The sequence below is a fragment of the Myotis lucifugus genome, unplaced genomic scaffold, assembly GCF_000147115.1.
Source record: "Myotis lucifugus unplaced genomic scaffold, Myoluc2.0 scaffold_13, whole genome shotgun sequence".
NCBI classification, from domain to species: domain Eukaryota; kingdom Metazoa; phylum Chordata; class Mammalia; order Chiroptera; family Vespertilionidae; genus Myotis; species Myotis lucifugus.
Genome location: NW_005871061.1, coordinates 6,284,040 through 6,300,729, shown reverse-complemented (window position 1 = coordinate 6,300,729; position 16,690 = coordinate 6,284,040). Strand labels below are relative to the sequence as shown.

The 16,690-nt window shown below is 39.3% G+C and overlaps 1 pseudogene; it reads right to left on the bottom strand.

Moving 5' to 3' along the window:
- Window positions 1–361: 361 nt before the first annotated feature.
- Window positions 362–16,434, bottom strand: LOC102423438 (annotated as a pseudogene).
- Window positions 16,435–16,690: the final 256 nt, after the last annotated feature.

Sequence of the window (16,690 nt, the reverse complement as noted above, 5' to 3'; positions counted from 1 at the left end):
ACTAAAGACATGAAGTGAATACTGTCATATTTTCCTTCCAAGTATATCTGTGAGGCAGTTATTTTTTAAAATTTCTCTTTGTGGGTTAGGTCTTCCTTAGGGCCAAGGGGATTCACTATTTACATTAAAAAAAACAACAACTATGAAATGTACATTGCACATCAATATCTAAAAACCAATCCCTTCCCAAATTAATTTTTTAAAACATGGTCATTTACTTATAGATTGCAACCTAATGGCCCTGGGCCAGGGAACAGGTAAGCTCTACCCTGGTTATTTTGAAGAGAACATACGGTGTTTCGGAGCCATACTCCCTAGTGGTCACTGCAGAGGACTTCAGTGAGTATCATAAATTTGAGATTCAGTCTAAGAATTCTTCTTCTTTTTTAACTGCTCCAGTCAACAAAAGAGAAATTTTATTGAGGCTCCAGGGCCACCCTGCAGCCCAGGAAGTGATGGAGGGACCTTGCTTGACATTCTTGGGGCACAGGTTGCTGGTGTGGCCATACTTGTTGATAGTGTGGGGGTGCAGGCAAATGGCCCAACACTTGCAGCAGATCATCTTGTCGCAGTTATACTTACTAGTACTTCTGGATGAGCTGGCGGAGGGAGGGCTCCATGATGCCACCCTGCAGAGGAAGTCCCAAGTGCAGGGCGGACGCTTTATAGATGTATTCTGCCAGAGTGCCACCATCCTCCAATTGTTTGCCCGCAAAAGCCAGACGCTGCTGGTCAGGTGGGATGCCCTCCTGGACTTGGATATTAGCGTTGACGTATTTGGTGGTGTTGCTGGGCTCAACCTCGAGGATGATGGTCTTTCCAGTCATGGACTCACAGAGATCTGCGTCTGCTGGGAGCCTCCTCGTTAAGAGAAAGGGGGCCCAGTCTGAGAATTCTTGAGAGAAGATTTAACATCTCTCATTACTTCCTGTCATGTTTTCTTTGCTTCAGACCCCAACCCTGACCTGTAAATAATCAGTTCATAATGAGTGAACTTTTGCCATAACCTACATGCTTCTTGCTTCTCCCTGTACTTCTAAGGACTAGGAGGCATAGAAAGCATGCGTTGCAATTTCATACAGAAAATATAGAAAAGAGGATGCTCAAACTAGCTAGAGCAAATTCAAGCAGTCTATTCAGAAGTAATTGTCTGAAAAACAAATATTAGCTAATGGGGGGGGGCAAGATTTTCAACATACACAATGAAGCCATATTATGACTCTTTGTTGTTCATGCTAAAAAAAAGTCATTTTAAACATTGTAAATATATACATTTGCAGGATATATGACTTTAATAAGAAACATATGGTGCCTCAAATAGCAAATCTTATTCTGGATTGAGTACAGAGTTCCTTTACATGAATGTTGCTAACTAAAAAAATGTTCACAGAAAAAAATACTCAATAAGATTTCAGGATATATCATTGATTATTTTGTCACATTTCAGCATCTCTGAAATAAAAATGGCCTTTGAAAGTTGATGTTATGGCAGAGTTTAATAGGTAGAATCTTTTTTTTTCTTTCTTGGTATAAAAATACAATGCGTCTTACATGGCATTCTCGATTTGGTAAAATATGGTATTACCTTGCTATTGTTACTGAACCAATTTATATATGCTTTATTTTTCTACCCTAACCATGACCTCAACCACTAGTCACATAAAAACAACCAAGCCAATCTCCTTTTCTTGATCTCTCAAGCCATTTTTAGGCCAGCTTGGGAGCCCCCTGCTCTCTCTCAAAAGCTTCATATTTAATAAACTTTTTCATATATTCTTGGTGTGTGTGTGGTTTCATCAGCTGACATCTAAACTGCTTCTGCAGAGTAGCTCAGCAATGTCAATCAGTCCGTGTGAATGGCTTTCCTTTTCGCTGTACAGTGTAGAGTTGGTGCTGCTGAGCACAGTGGCCCTGGCAAGTCCCACCTACTGGTATTTGGAATAACAGAAATACCACCATTTGTGTTTTTGAATAATATAAGTTTATTTCCGGAAAGAAGTCATCTATTTTTAACATGTCTTTTCTCTCCCTAGCACCTCTTTATAAATGAGGAACAAAAAATCGCAGAAGAGTTAAGTAATCCATGCAGGGTCCCATATTACTTAGTAAAGAACAAGAACTAGAACTCAGTTTTCAAGTTCCCAGTCTGATACTATTTTCTTTCTTATTCTTCCTCTTTTTTTAATCCTCACCCAAGGATATGGTTTTATTGATTTTAGAGAGAGAGGAAGGGAGAGGGGGAGGATGAGGGAGAGAAATATCGATGTGAGAAATATTCTCAATTCATTGCCTCCTGGGGATCAAACCCACAACCTACGTATGTGCCCTGACCGCCACCTTTTGGTGTGCAGGATGACTCTCTAACCAACTGAGCCACACTGACCAGGGCCCAGCCTGATGTTATTTTCACCACACTACTTTGCTTTTATGATCAGATCACCAACTCCAAGGAAACCTAGTTTTGAGATCTTCCAGGTTTTGGCCTTCTCTTCATATATAAAAAGCTGTTCTGGAGATACATAGATTTCATAGCCTTCTAGACAGCCATGTCCCTAACTGTGCCCAGAACTTCAGATAATATCCTGCATGTCCACTCAAACTTCCTAAAAGGATCTCTTGGTAATTATGAATCTCTGCATATAGTGTCTCAAACTGAACTTATTTACATTTTCGTACATATTACCCCTTTGCTCAAATCATAAACTTCATAGGCAACTACTATGCTGGGCACATAGTAGTTGATCAAGTAATATTTATTTATTCATTAATGTATCTGTACTGTCAAGTAGTCACCATAAAGAGAATATAAATAATGTGTCTTTGATCAATATACCCAGAATTTTTCTACAATCTCAATTTACTATAAAAAATAAACAAGATATAAAGAAGACACTGGTGCTGTGAAATATGCTTTAGGTCCCTTAACTGGTTTTAATTCCATATGATATTCCAAACTGTTTTTTTAATCAATATGTGTTTCTTTAATTGATCTTAGAAAGAGAGGAAGGAAGAGGGAGAGAGAGAAACATCTATGTGAGAGAGAAACTGGCATTGGCTGCCTCCTTCATGCCCCCTAATGGAGATCGAGCCCTGACTGGGAATTGAACTGCATGGGACAACGCTCAACCAACTGAGCCACACCAGCAAGGGCCAAACTGTTTTTTGCTTTACTCAATGCAAATGGTCTAGTTTTTAAAAAATATATTTTTATTGATTTCAGAGAGGAAGGAAGAGAGAGATACAAACATCAATGATGAGAGAAAATCATTAATTGACTGCCGCCTGCATGCCCTACACTGGGCATATGCCCTGACCGTGACTTCCTGGTTCATAGGTCAACACTCAACCACTGAGCCATGCCGGCTAGGCTAGTTTTTATTCTTATGGATGTTTTCCTGATAGATTGTTCCTCACTGAACAGCACATTGTGCTTAGTTTAGTTAAACAATGAATAGTTTTACAGGGGATAAAAAGGGAGGAATGACAATGGAAAAAAAAAAGAAGTGTCTATATTCCCCAAATAATTGCCTAAAATCTCCTTTGGCTGAAAACTATGTAATTAACAGTTTAAAATTTTATCAAGACCACATAGCATAATATCATTTCACCCTATGTTACATTGTCTATAGAAAATTCTAGTTGAATCTCTGTCTTTCAATGCCCATAAATTTAAGGAAACCAGGTTTTAGTGTTCTAGAATATAGGAGGAGGAATTGGAACAGGATGATTGCTGTTATTGAGTGATGAGCAGTGTCATCATCATGATGTAGTGCAAAAAGCAGAGGTGGGATTTTCCATCTTACTAGATACACAACATGCTGGAACTAGGGAATATTTTAGTATTGCTGAATAGTAGTGCCAGCAGACAGAGGGTCATCAAAAGCATCATGCTTAAAAACAGAGTGCCGGGAGGCAAACAACCTAGGTTCAGATCTCAGTTTTACAACTTAAACTTGGACCAGTTACTGAAGGTCTCTGTGCTTTTGTTTCCTCATCCATGAACTGGTGATGTTTACAGGATCTACCTCAGTGTACTGTTGGGAAGATTAAATTAATGTACGTGAAGCATTTAGAACAGTACCTCAAGAGCAAGTGCTTATGTAATCATTTGCCTTTGTCATTTTTCAAAGTGTTAAACTTGGTCAATCTCCCAGAGATTTTCCTGAAAGACTTCAGAAGAGCATTGTCACTTTAATGTGCAATTATGTCAGCCATGACATCCAGAAGAATGGTCTAAGGATGATTTTTGGCTTCTCTTTGCTCTTAGGATCAAGGCAGAAATGCGGCATGAGGTCTGAAGTTCCAAAATGGTTTGGTTTCTATCTAGCTGTCCAATGTCATGTTATAGCATAATCAAACCACAATGGTCCTATCCCTAGCTTATCATCTTTTTCCCCCTCTATCTTTTGTCTTATGCACATGACTTCTGCATAGAATGTTCTTCCCTCACTTAGTCACCCTATTCCTGTATATCCTTCAGATGTCATCTCAGTGTCACTGCCTGGGCCAAATTCACCATTAAATGCTCTCCAAACTGCCTGAAATTCAAGTCTAGACATAATCTGAGTTGGAACTTTGCTTTAATTTGTGTCACTCCTTTAATATTGTTTGTCTCAACCATCTACATTTTTAAATACCATGAGGATATGGACTGTGCATGTTTTTGCTTGACACTGTATCTCTAGTACTTATATTTATGCCTGATGCAGAGTAGCCACTCAAGTATTTGTCAAGTAAATGAATGGGGGGGGAGGGAAGGAATATTATGGATTGTGGCACATTATCTTCATTTATACTAAATGGAAGCACAATGAATGAATCTAAAGATTTTGATGGCCAGAAATACTTTACATGAAAAGAAAAATTATTCATCACTCTCCACTGGTAATTCATCTGTAATCAAATGTTTATTTTATAGGCAAGAACAACTTTGATAATAAATATAAAGAAAGCTTTGAAACAACATAATAAGACACAATAGTCACATGATGGTACATCTCATGGGGTCCTTATAAATGATAAGAAACTTCTCCCATAGGATTAAAATAAAATTCTGAAGAACTTTCTAGAAAAATTATATCTAAACAGTTGAATTATTGAGGGTAAATATATTGAGATAGAAATGGGGAAGTTGTTTTTTTCTTTCTCCTAAAAGTAGTATGAATAAAACAAAAAAAATCTTCGTATTTGTAAGGATCAGAAATATATTATTAGTCTTTTTATTTGGAATTCACTTATATGTCCAAATCCTTTCCCGTTGCTTCCCATAATGTCTACCACAATGATTACACTTGTGATGTTTTGGTCACCTTCTTTGGTTTGAACATACAAACTAAAACTACTGATATAAGTAAGGTATGTACTCTATTCAATTTAAGCCATTGTATTTGAGAAAGACGTTTAGGAGATTTAAATGATCTGGTCCTACAGTGCTATATTTAGCATTAAGGGAATAATCCTTGGGAATATGAGAAGTAAATAGGAATTATGTTAAACTATGTCCAAGTGATAAAGCTTTTTATATGTTTATAGACAGTTTAGTGAAGCTGATGTACATAAACCACATATTAAGCTCTAAAATAATTCGGAGAAAACTATACATATTTTTAAATATTGTTTAAAGTATTATATGTGTTTCCTTTTTCTCCCCAGTAACCCCCTCCAACCCACCCCCACCCCCACCTCCCGCCCCAGGAAATTATATTTATTTAAAACAGTGTGCAAAGCTCTAAGGACAAATTTACAGCAATTGATAAAAGTATACTGTCCTTTTCACTTTGCATCATGTTAAGGTATAATTATTAAGACAGTGCTGTGATAACTTTTCAATGGAATTCTAGGGACTACACCTGGATTACATCTTTAACCTCAGTAATTGGAAACATAACATTAGACTTATGAATGTAGGAAGAGGCAATGGTCTTAGCTAGAATTAGCTAGATGACAGAATAAGAGCGCTACCTAAAACTAGTTTGGTTTCTCTATGAAAAGCTCCTCAGAAATAAAGTCATCATGGTCTTCCATGACTGAACTCTCAGGAACAGAGTCATCCAATAAAGGAATTGAAGAAGTCGTTACAGTTATTTCTCTTTCAGATGCCATTTCAATATAACCACCGAGTCTCTGGTCTAAGAAATTATTAGTCGTGGACAAAATAAACTGCAATGCAGCATTAAATGCAGCCAGTTTGGATTGATATATTTTTTTCCTAACCAGCGGAGGGCCGTGGTAAATGGGATGGAAGGCCTTCTCATGTGTCCACCTGGTAAAATTTGAGGGAGCCCACTCAATGGGAAAAGGAGGCTGAGTGAGGCCTTCAATTGAGTAATGACAGTGAGGGCAAAAACTAGCTCTAAACATCCGATCTAGGTCACATTCAGAATAATCATTTTGAACTAGTCTAGTCTGTAACAGCCAATGACCTAGAGCCAGAGTGGGGAGACATGGCTCTTTACAATCAGGGCAACACCACTTAGCTAAAGACATCTTTGTAGCAAGAGAGTGGAATTAGTTAACAACAACAACAACAACAAATAGCAGTATTAAATATAATTACAGGAATATTAAGTCCTTACGACAAAAATAACTTTAGACTTAAATTTTAAGTCTGAGATAATACGCTTGTGTTATTCATCCCCTAGTATGGAGCCTCTGTAACCAGGAAAAAAAATGCAGTAACAGCAATGGAAGAACACCTTATCAACCAAATAATAATGATCTAGTTAACAACCTAACTTTGTAAGTTCTCAGAACATTAAATGGTAAATAAGCCTATTAACATTAAATATGAAGAATAAAGGGAATCAGTTAAGTAGATTATTGTTAAGAGAATTAATTTTAGCCACAGTCTAGAAGTCTATCCCACAGTGGAAAGATGTGCCGACACCTTGGTTGAAATTGAGAAGCAGTGTATCTGTATCTCTCAATTCTAAGCCCTGCCTCAGTTCTTAAAAACCAGTTCAGCAGAAAATGGAATTTGTCAGTTCCCAGGGACACAGTTCACAAGCTTGAATATTAGTTCTCCAAGGTGAGATGGGTTCTGTCTGAACAGGGCAGCTTTGTGTTAACTCAGATGCTGAGGAAATTTTGCAGAAGGATCTGAACAATCATCTCAGCTGGTGGCACCATTGTGTCCCCTTCACTTTGGAAGTAGTTGACCAATCTGTTGGGCTATTTTCTGGTATAAGTGATTTTCACCAGTGAGGCCTGGAAGCCTTGTCCTGTAATGTCTGAAGTGGGTGGGGAAGCAGGAAAGTCTTGTCAGGATCCTTCTCAGAGCATCTCTGGTAAAGCTCTTCTTTTGTGCTCGTAAATCTTACCCCAATCTTTTAGAAGCAGTTGATGCAAGAAATCTGATTGTACTTGGGGTTTCTGTAAAAGAAAATTTTACAAATCCTATGAGATAATTTATATAGTAAAGCCAAAAATTTTATTGAGTATTATTATGAATTCATGGTCTTTGTATATGTAATGTTTTTTTCCCTAGTTGTACTATTTAAATTAACACAGGTTAATTAATGTGTTGAATAACCTTGTGTAAATATGTCACATGACTGCATTGCTTGAAATTAAAAAAAAAACTTATACACTTGTTAATTTTAGTTAAAACATAGCAAGTCTAAATATTATTTTTAAATATTATCAAATAATAGTTAGGAAATATAATATACAATTTAATATTTAGTTATTTTAGGAGGCCTATTTCTGAACACTAATTTTTTTATTTTAGTAGCTCACAGGTGAAATTTCTGGTGCAGAGTTAGTTATTTGTAATAATTTATTTTTATTGTCTTTTAAACATAGGGTACATTTAAATTATAGTTTTTAACATTAACATTTAAAAATGTGCAGAAACAAACTCATAGATACAGAGAACAGACTGATAGTTTTAAGATGGGAGCGGGTTGGGGAGATTAGATGAAAAAGGTGACAGGATTAAGTAAAAAATTGGTTGTTCCAAAATAGTCACAGGGATATAAAATAGAGCATAGGGAATATAGTCAATAATATTGTGATAACTATGTATGGTGCCAGGTGGGTATTAGACTTATTGGGGGGATCAGTTCATAAGCTATATTAATGTCTGACCACTATGTTGTACACCTGAAACTAATATAATATTGCATGTCAACTGTAATAAAAAATTTAAAAAACCATTTTAGTACAGTTGTATTCTTGCAAAAATACTTTTAAAAAATACATTTGATCCAAACGCATGAAGGACTATTGTTAACCAAAAGTTTCAGAGGCCAGAGGGAAGTCCCTGATCACACTGAGGTTGTCGGTGATCTGACAGTTTTTTAATTAAATGTGGGGTTTTGATTTTAATGATGGATCTGGTTATCTAATGTGAAAGCAAAAATCACTTTGATTTAGGTATGAGTTTTTATTATGAATTTACCTTTAAGTTAGTGAGATATCCATGTGTCCTAAGCTAAGGGCTAAGTTGTTATAGAAAATGAGTGAATACTAAATAAGGATATACTGAAGAGAGAAGAATTTGACAAACTTATAAAGCAACTGTTTTAGGACAAATAAACACTCTGCCATTTGGGGGTTTTTGAAAGTATATTTTAATTTTAATATAATAAAAAAGACAAGGCCAATCTTTTGATGTGTTTTCTGTGGCCATATTATGTAGAGGACCTAAAAAAAATTTGTTTTCATTGTTGAAAGATATTGTTACCATAAAGAAGCATAGAGATTAGATAGATAGATAGATAGATAGATAGATGACAAATAATTTTGATGTTTATAGTTGGAATTTAACATATAGTCAGAGAGGTACTTGTTCAATGTAAATCATGGACTGATTGCAAACTTCACCAGTATAAACTCACTTGGTCAAAGAAAAAGCATGGTCCAGTGTTAGCCACTATTTCTGAGATCATAAAGATGATTCTGGAATTAGTTTCTTTCATATGAATGTGCATTATTTAGAAACTAGGGGCCCAGTGCATGAATCCGTGCACCTTGAAAGGAACTGTGGGTCGCGAGGCTGCGGTGGGCACAGGGGCGGGTTTTGGCCCATCCTCCATACCCCCACCCAGCCCCTCCCGCCACGGCCCCCAGTCCTGTCTGCCCCACTCCCACCGCCACCGCCACTCCCACGCGCTGACAGCGCCGACCCCACTCGCACCTGCTCACGGCGCAAAGCAATTGGGGCCGGTGCCAGCAGTAGGTGTGAGCGGGGCCAGCGTCATCAGTGGGTGTGAGTGGCAGCTGCTGCCCCGATCACCCCTCAGGAGTAGGGGGAGGTGAAGAAGCCGTGAGGGGTGATAGGGGCTGGCAGCTGGATGACAGTGACCAGCACCCCACCTTGGTCTGATGCCCCTGCTCACCTGCTCCACCATTCTGCCACAGCCAATGCCTGCCATGTTCCACGCGCGCCTCCTGGTGGTCAACGCATGTCATAGCGACTGGTTGTTCGCTGGTTCAGCCATTTGGTCTATTTGCATATAAGCCTTTTATTATATAGGATGACATAATTTTTAGACATTTACCCCAAATTTAGTGTGAGGAAGTTAATTAAAATTACATAGAAGACTCAGGCTTAAGTTTGGCAGATGTGGCACCAGAGAAAATAGCCTTAAGCTTCATTGGAATTATTTGTAAGATAGCAACTGCTAACTACAGTCCAAACAGTCTTAGAAGTTGTTGACTATTACACTGGATTTTTTTATCTTGAGTTTTTTTTGATTCATTGGATCTTACTGGCCAGATTTTACTGAGTATTTAATTAGATTTCACTGCTGGTGCCATCAATCTCTCCTCTTTTGTGGGTCATCCTGTGTGTCACAAGACCATGATGTCATAGACAATTGAAGTGTAACATTCACCTGGTCTTTCCTTTTTGTTTAACATTAATTTGTATGACCTGGTCTATTAGAGAGTTAAGCTTGTAAGATCTGACACGAGGGACTTTAAAAGATATTAAAATTTGCAAGATCTTCAGAAGAAAAAAGCTGCTACCTCAGCTATAAGAAAATGTTAAAAATACAAGTAATTTTCTAGGATATAGTAACCTGGAAAACAATTAAATCTGTTGAGTCATCATAATGTAGAGCTAGTGTTAGACCAGTTTATTTTGGATTGGGACAGTTTTCTGAATTTTGAGTTCCTATTTAGGAATTTAGGATTACTAATAGTCATGAAAGTACTATTTAAAACTGAAACTGCATGTTTGTTGAGACTTTTTTGTCTGAGGTTTCTAAACCAGTTTCTATAAGGAGTATTGAATGCCAATCTGAGAAGACTGTCAGTGATTTTAGTTTCATGGCTAATTAAGGTCTCGCATATCTCAATGAGTGAATAAGAAACTTCAAATGAAAATGGGCCTCTAATGGGCACAGTAATTCTTGATTATACCAAGTGTAAGGACTCTACCTATTTTTAAAATACAGGACATTTTCTTTTAATAATGGACATCCATGAAGCTGATAATTTTAGAAATGAGACAATCTCTTGCATAGTTTAGGAACTGTTATTGACCTTCGATGGAAGGTTTCCCTAATGATTGAGAATTCTTTTTGTTCCTTGTGGTAGTTATGAGTGATCTGTTAGCCTTGAGATATTACTGGCTAACACTCTGTGGAACCTGACTAAGGTCATTTCCAATAGCACGGTGCCCTGTGTTGTCATACCAGCTTGAGTTCTTTTTTGAGGCCAGTGACTGAGGATCTAGCTTTTGCCATTATTAAGGTCCTGAAATGTGGATGCTATACAGGGTCTGACCAAGGGTAACCCCTGGTGCCCTGACAATCATTCAGTGCTAATTAATCTGGATCATAGAAAACCAACATTCAGATAATTCATGTCTTAAAACAATCTGCATTGAAGGTGAGATAGTGTAGTAGTGAAGCTGGAGCTGGTATGTCTAGTTGTGAATCCAAGTTAGTAATTTCATCATCACTGTGTAACTTGGACTCTGTGTGTCAGTTCCTTTATGTGTTAAGTAATGAAAATAAGGGTATATACATCATCATACTAGTGTGAGTTTTAAATGGATTAATGTTTATAAATCACTTATAATCATTCCTAGCACATAATGGGAGCCATATTTGTCTTAAATCTTAAATCAGGATCATGTGGCAATCTGTCAGATCACCTAACTAAAGTCAATTTGTTAGAGTCATGACTACAAAACTTCTTACCTTAGAAAGTCAGCCCTTTAGTGTCGCTAATGAGAGATACCTAGCTCTGGGTATTTATGGTAGATCACAAGATCATTAATTGCTGTGGTACAGGAACTAACATTCCACCTGGTAATCAGTCTGTAAGCAAAGTTTATGTTAGTAGTGTAGGATATAAGCCCACTTCTATCACAAAAATGTAGGGGCAAGGGAATTGACATTTAAGGTTTTATTACATGGCATTAAAATATCACAGGATATCTGAATGCATCAGAAGAGTCACATGGATAATATATCTAAACCTCATCAAAAACCATTTTCCAGAGAGTTAAAACAACATTCTAAAAAAAAACAAAAAACAACAGTCTGGAAAACTACAGTTTAGGAAGTTGAGCTTTGATAGAGAAAGGAGGGGACTAGGAAGATGAACTGATTTGGGGAATTGGTTATAATTCTGAATCTTCCCCTTTCATTTCATAAAACTATCCTGTTAGCCATGGACAAGATGCCAAGACCTGTATGCTTCAGGATGAAATTCTCATCAAGTTTCTCCCTAGAGATGGACTTGCCACCTTTGCCATTATGGTGTGTGAAGTCACCACCCTGGCAGATACATCCTGGAATAATTCTGTAAAAGCAGAACCTTTATAACCAAATCCTTTCTCCACAGTGCTCAGAGCATGAACGTTTTGTCATCTTTGGAACTTTGTCTGCAGAAAGCTCCAAGAAGATTTGGCCTTAGATGGCGAGGTGGAAGAACACAGTGGGGTTGACCATGGCTGGGTGTGGGCGGCTCCAGGGCCTGTCTTTTCATTTTCTTGATGGCACCCTTTGAAGTACATGTTTTTAATTTATGAAGTCAAAAGGATGTAGTTGTTGCTGGTCATGCTTTTGGTGTCATAGCTAAGAATCATTTGCCAAATCCAAGGTGATGCAAATATATTTTTTAAGAGTTTTATTGTTTTAGCTTTCACATTTAGGTCTTTGATCCATTTTGAATTTTATATAGTGTGAGGTAGGGCTCAATTTAATTCTTTTGCAAGTGATTATCATTACTCCTGCACCATTTGCTGAAAAGATTATTCTGAACCCATTGAAAGGTCTTAGCACTCTTGTTGAAGATCACTTGACTATAGATGTATGAATATGCTTCTGGTCTCTTAATTCTAGCCCATTGATCCATATGTGTAACCTTGTGCCCATATCATGCTGTTGTGATTAGTTGCTTTGAGGTCTGTTTGCAATAAAGAAGTATGAATCTTCCTACATTGTTCTTTGTCAAAAAATTGACTGTTCTTGGCCCACTGGAATTCTATGTAAATTTTAGAATCAGCTTCTCAATTTCTACAAAGAAGTCAGCTGAAATTTTGATAGGGACTGAATTGAATCAGTAGATTAATTTGGAGAGTGTTGCCATCTTAGCAAAGTGTTCTGATCCATGAACATTGTTTTCCAGTTTTCATGCTATAAATTTAACATTCTTTCATTAAACTTATTAGTAATTACGTTGTTTTTATATTATTATAATAGAATTGTTTCCTTAATTTTATTTTCAGACTGTCCACTGCAAATGTATATAAATACAACTGATTTTTGGTATATTGATCTTAAATGCTGAAACCTTGCTGAACTCATTTACTAGTTCTAACAGGTTCTTAGCGAATTCCTAAGAATATTCTATATACAACACTTTGTCATCTGAAAATAAAGATATTTTATTTCTTTAATTCAAATATGGATAGTTTTTTTTTCTCTTGGCAAAATGCCCTGGCTAGAAACTAAAGTAGAATATTGAACAGAAGTGGCAAGAGTGAGATCCTTGCTTTGTTCTTGATGTAAAAGGGAATGCACCTAGTCTTCTACCACTAAGTGTAATAAAGGGTGTCCCAAAATTCACGCGAGAAGTAATTTTGATAGAAAACACAGGTTTATAATAAAAAATTGTAAGTTTTTTATTGATTCATAAAGTATATAGTATAGGGTTATGTATGGAATAGCATAGCAGGTAAATGGCCTCCACGGCTTTGCTGGCACATACGCACTCTTTTGTTGAAATTTTCCATGACCGTTTTGCATAAATGTGGCTGAATTTCGATGAGGCTCATTTTCATCTTGATGTCTTGGTTAATCAACAAAATTGTTGCATTTGGGGTTCAGAAAATCCACGAGTGATTGTTGAGAAACAAATACATCCACAACGTGTCACTGTTTGGTGCGGATTTTGGGCTGGAGGCATCATCGGACCATTCTTTGAAAATGCAGCTGCTCAGGCAATAACAGTTAATGGTGCTCGCTACTGTGACATGATAATCCAGTTTTTTGTGCCTAAATTGCAAGATATGGATGTGGACGCATGTGGTTTCAACAAGACGGTGCCACATGCCATACAGCCCGAGAAACAATTCAATTACTGCATGAGTCATTTCCTGGTTGTGTAATTTCCCATTTTGGTGATCAGAATTGGCCGCCCAGATCATGCGATTTAACGCCGTTGGACTTTTTTCTTTGGGGTTTTTTGAAGTCTAAGGTTTATGCCAACAAGCCCACGACCACCCACGCCTTGAAGGAGAAAATTGAGTGCCGTATCAATGAAATTCAGCCACATTTGTGCAAAACGGTCATGGAAAATTTCAACAAAAGAGTGCGTATGTTCCAGCAAAGCCATGGAGGCCATTTACCCGATATGCTATTCCATACATAACCCTATACTGTATACTTTATGAATCAATAAAGAATTTACAATTTTTAATTATAAACCTGTGTTTTCCATCAAAATTACTTCTTGCGTGAATTTTGTGACACCCTTATTAGCTGTATGTTTTTTTGTAGACACTCCTTAGGAGGTTGAAGAAGTCACTTTCTATTTCTAGTTTGCTGAGTGTTTTATCATGAAAGGCTGGGACTTGTCAAGTGCTTTTTGTTTTTTAATTCCTTTGATATGAAATATTCCATTAATTGATTTTTAGATATTAAACCAACCTTACAAATCTGGGATAAACCCCAGTTGGTCATGGTGTATAATTCTTTTTATATGTTGTTGGATGTCTTTGCTGGTATTTTGTAGAGCAGTGATTTTCAACTGGTGTGCAAAAGAATTTTTAAAACATACACTACCTATTTAGTCAGGGACACTGATCTCTTTTCCTTTATTAAATTAAAAAATGACAATAGCCAACACAACAATAGTGGTCTGAATGCCGTCTTAAACCATGAAATTTGTGCACTGGGTGTGTGTGTGTGTGTGTGTGTGTGTGTGTGTGTCCCTCAGCCCAGCCTGCACCCTCTCCAATCTGGGACCCCTCGAGGGATGTCCAACTGCCTATTTAGGCCCAATCACACTGGGATTGGGCCTAAATGGGCAGTCGGACACCCCTCTCACAATCCAGGACTTCTGGCTCCCAACCGCTCACCTGCCTGCCTGCCTGATTGCCCCTAACCGCTTCTGCCTGCCAGCTTGATCAACCCCTAACCACTCCCCTGCCAGCCTGATCAACACTTAACTGCTCCCCTGCCGGCCCGATCACCCCCAACTGCCCTCCCCTGCTGGCCCAATCGCCCCAACCTGCCCTCCCCTGCAGGCCCAGTCGCCCCCAACTGTCCTCCCCTACAGGCCTGGTCCCCACCAACTGCCCTCCCCTCAAGGCCTGGTCCCCTCCAACTGCCCTCCCCTGCAGGCCCGGTCATGTTCAGCTGCCCTCCCCTGCAGGCCCGGTCCCCCCCAACTGCCTTCTCCTGCCAGCCCAGTCACCCCAAACTACCCTCCCCTGCAGGCCTGGTTGGCCCCAACTGCCCTCCCCTGCAGGCCTGGTCCCCCCCAACTATTTTTGTCACATCAGTAAAATGTATATTTTATGGCATGCTGCAGAATTTTAGTTATTGGTTTATGTGTGCCATGAGATGAAAAAGGTTGTAAATCGCTGCTGAAGATTTTTGTGTTCATATCCATAAAATATACTAATCTTTCTTTTTTATTTTCTTGTGATATCTTTTTTTAAAATATATTTTTATTGATTTCAGAGAGGAAGGAAGAGGGAAAGATAGAAACCTCAATGATGAGAATCATTGATCTGATGCCTCCTGTACACCCCACACTGGGGATCGAGGCCGCAACCTGGACATGTGCCCTGATGGGGAATCGGCCATGACCTCCTGGTTCATAGGTCGACTCTCAACCACTGAGCCATGCTGGCTGGGCTCTTGTGATATATTTTGCCTGGTTTGGCTATCATGGTAACCCTGGCCTCATAAAGTGAGTTGGGAAGTTCCCCCCCTTTTCTATTTTTTTCAAAGAGTTCATGAAGAATTATCATTAATTCTCTTTTAACTGTTTGGTAGAATTCAGCAGTCAAACCACCTAAGACTGGAATTTCATTTCCCCCCTAAAATCCAACTGTTTCATTTTTTAGAAAGGAAGGGAGGGAGGAGAGAGAGAAAGTAAAGGAGAATATTATCCTGGAGCATATTCCATGTACATTTAGAGAGAGAGAGAGAGAGAGAGAGAGAGAGAGGAGGAGGAATAGGAACCAACCAACAAACAAACAAACAAACAAAAACAAACAAACAAAAAACAAGGCAGCTTCGTGGTTCCTGCAAGGTGCTGGGCAGGCCTCTCTATCCTGGCTCATCTGCAGTTCATTGGAACACATCACTAGGTGTAGGAGGCACTAACAAAGTAAAGTGAAGTCAGCCAGACCCAGTAGTCTAGGCCTATAGTGCAGGGTGAGGTCTGCAGCTCACCGCCCAGCCCCAGGATTGCAAAGTCAACAGGAGGTTGTGTCCCATCACGGGGTAGGGGGAGGCATGGATTCCAGTTCCTGCTGTCCTGAGGGTTCTTCAGGACCCCTCAGCTTCCTTAGGGGCAGACAGCATAAAGGGTATTGGAGGTGGCCATCCTGGACAGTGGCCAGCAGTTGTAAGAAAGCCTAGGGAGGACCTGGGCGGTGGCACTTGGCCAGGGCTCTTGGAGATGGGCTAAGGGCACTCACCCTCAGTGCTGCGTACAGGCCAATAGCCTGCGGATCTTGCTGTGAGTGACATGGAGGCTGTGCTGGCCCAGTGCTCCACCCTTGATTTGGTGCTCAGCTGGGCCAACTGGGTGCCATTCATGCACACAGCCGTGGGCAGGCTGCAGCTCTGTCTGTTCTGACTGACCTCCGCTTCTGGGTCTGGGCACCTTGTCTGGGTCTGGGCACCGTGAAGTCCTGATGTAGATGTGGCTGTGCTCAATGTTGGAGAGGTCCTCCTCCACATTGGCGCAGCTGTGGAAATCCTCCAGGAGGCCACCATAGTCATGCTGCGCCATCGGTCCTTGCAGTCCCGCTCGGTGGGATAGGCACCAGGTCCTCGGCCCGCAGCTAGAACCAGCTATGCTGCCTGATCTATTATGGAAAACGGCTTGGCAAGTTCATATTACAGCATCCCTTTCAGCAGGTACAATAGTGGGGCTGCAGTCACCTGCGGTCGTGTAGTACCCTTTCCTGATGTTCTCAAATAAATTGTAGGTGTTGTCCCCATTGAAGGGGTACAGGCCCATCATGATGTTGTAGAATGTGAGCCCA